The sequence below is a fragment of the Solanum pennellii genome, chromosome 9, assembly GCF_001406875.1.
Source record: "Solanum pennellii chromosome 9, SPENNV200".
NCBI classification, from domain to species: Eukaryota; Viridiplantae; Streptophyta; class Magnoliopsida; order Solanales; family Solanaceae; genus Solanum; species Solanum pennellii.
In genome coordinates this window covers 31828149-31831071 of record NC_028645.1, presented here as the reverse complement: position 1 = coordinate 31831071, position 2923 = coordinate 31828149, and positions in this window count along the sequence as shown.

Sequence of the window (2923 nt, the reverse complement as noted above, 5' to 3'; positions counted from 1 at the left end):
TATATATATATATATATATATATATATATATGTATGTATATATATACACACACACACACACACACTCATGTGCAATAAAAGTAGAAGACTATGTAATGTTCATATACGAAGCGTCTATGTATACTCGATACGAATATATTATGTGTACGTAGAGGTCTATGTAAAACTCAATGTAGAAGAAATGAAAATTTTAATTTTTTTTCCATATTTTTAACCTATGAATGTAATGATGTTTGCTAAGAGGCTAGTCTTTGTCCTCAAAGAGGTCGCCGACGCAAGTTACGTCTAGGGGGTGCTCACCGGATGTGACAAACTTAATATCAGAGCTTGAGGTTGAATATATTTGATATCAATGTCTCTCTCAACCACATCTATGTAGATTAGTACTCATAATTGTGAAGCGCTCCAAACTTATGGATAGAAATCTATGTGATGCATAGGAAACTCTCTTTCTTGGAAATCCAATATTGTGCCTCTAGAGTGTACTTATTATGTTCTTTCACCTAAACCTTGTATTTTGGTTATAGGCAATGAATAATCAAATAATTGAAGCTCAAAGACTTGAGGAAGAGATTGCCAATGTGGGAGTTCCTCCCTGTGGTGATCAAGTCCCTCCTCCTGAGGAAGATCCTAATGTTGAGCAAGCTCTGGACAATCCTCTACCTTTGACAGATGGTGTCACACCCAGACAACATACCACGAATGAGACCGGCGGCGTTAACCTCTCAGCGGTCATATACAAGCCTCTTAACATTCATCATAACATGTGATCATTAAAAATTACAGAAAAATTAAAAACTTTTACATACTGATTGAAGTATACATAGACATCATACATAAGATTCATAGAGACATAAGATATTCTAAAACAGTCTTACATGTGTAGAAACCATCTAAGAATGCAAATCTGGACTTAGCCAATAATAGTCAATATGCCATATAGGCCTTAATACAAAAGAATCCAAAGAACATAATGGAATAACATATACTAAAAACTACTAAGTCTTCATAGGCTGGAAAATAAATGATAGCGTCCCGAACGTGAGGACCTACCAAGACTTGGAGAAAGAGTTCCAAGCTTCTTCAACTCGACCTGCTTAACTTCAATGGCCGGAACCTACAGTTGTAGTAATATAAAGTAATGAGGTTAGTACGCCACATGTACTAAGTATGGGTATATGAACATAACACATAGGAACATGCATGAAAAAGGATCATTTATAATCTCTTTAGAAACATGCTAAGTCATATGAAAATCTTCAATGAACAAACAATATAACATGTACAAGTTAAACATTCCATCACTTAAAGCATCATCATAATCGAAGGCATATTCTCATAAAGTCACGTTAACAATTCATATTCAATAAACCATATAAGCATAACATACAAAACGCTTACCAATGACCTCATCCCCAACCTACAACTGCAATGGTTATGTGGAGCCCCATAACCCCACATAACCGAGTAAATAAGGTAGGAGACTATAAGTAAAGAAGCTTCATATAACTTGTAACATAGTTATAATTCACATAACAATATGGCCAAATAACGTATTCATCATAATAGCCAACATTCATATAAAAGTGACATCATATATCATAATCGCCATATATTTTATATTATCATATTCATACGAACAATCTCCTAGGACTTCTCTTAGAGTCAACTTGTGCAATGTCTAGTTAGCGTCCCATACCACTACCTATACTAAGAAAACTCCTCGAGTCACCTTAGTCAACGTTCGTTTACCTGTCTTTCATTTTACATGAAGGAACATAGGCATTAACGACATAGACCATTTGAGCTAAACATGGAATCTAGTGTCTTCCCCACACCGAAAAGAGGTGGTCTACCTGCCAAAGTAGAATTGAATACTACCTAGCTTTCTTATGTGGATCAACTTTCTAGTAACCTATGGTGGCAACATAGTTCGAGAACTAGGAGATGTATTAGAGACCCATAGTTCCACATTACATGGCAAACTCAATCTCATGAGAATCATTGTGAACCTTTCTTCCCGCTAGGGAAGAGACAGTTCCCATATCTAGTTCATCGGTGCTTAGCTTAAGTCCCTTTTCTTGAAATAACCTTTAAGTTTTCTTTTATCATAAACTTATCATACGTCATAGGAGATTACCCCCTGTATAACATGATCGTGAGATCTTTTAGATTAGATGAGAATTGTCCTTTCATCATAACCTTTCTTATGTGAGATTAACATAACATAATCACCTTGTGTAAAACATACAAGGGATATCATAAACTTGCTTATTCGTGTTATTATCATGATCTCACAATTTACATGTTCATAGCCATCATATTCACATAGCAACATCATACATATTTTTCATAACATAGCATCATAACTTATAGGCTAACATAAACATCTTAGAGTAATCACAATTTTAGAAGACTTACCTCTTGCTTCCAAGAATCTTATTCATCATCCGATATTCATGATAATACTTAGTGAAATACTCAATGACATAATCAAGAGCAACTCATAAAATCATGTAGAAGATCAATGCATAGCATAGGAGAAGGTAAACGGGTCGTAAAAGGGTTCATTCAAACATTAAATTCTAACACTGATGTTTTCACGTTATCAAACTCTAGAAACAACCCATTCAAAACCATCACTTAGAGAAAGATCATGTATCATACGACATATAAAAATTATCAATCAATAACTCAACAATTCATGCAAAATTAGATATAGAAAATGTTTACTTTTCATTGAAAAAACATAAATCTAGGGTTAGGCAGAAAATCAGTTATGTAGAGTAAAAACCATAGTATTTGAAGTTATTGAAAAATTATCTTAAAAAAATCCTCTTGGGGAAAGGAATCCCAAGATTGAAAACCCATACCTTATAGATGAATAATCCACGAAATTTGATTGGAGACTTCGAAACCTTGG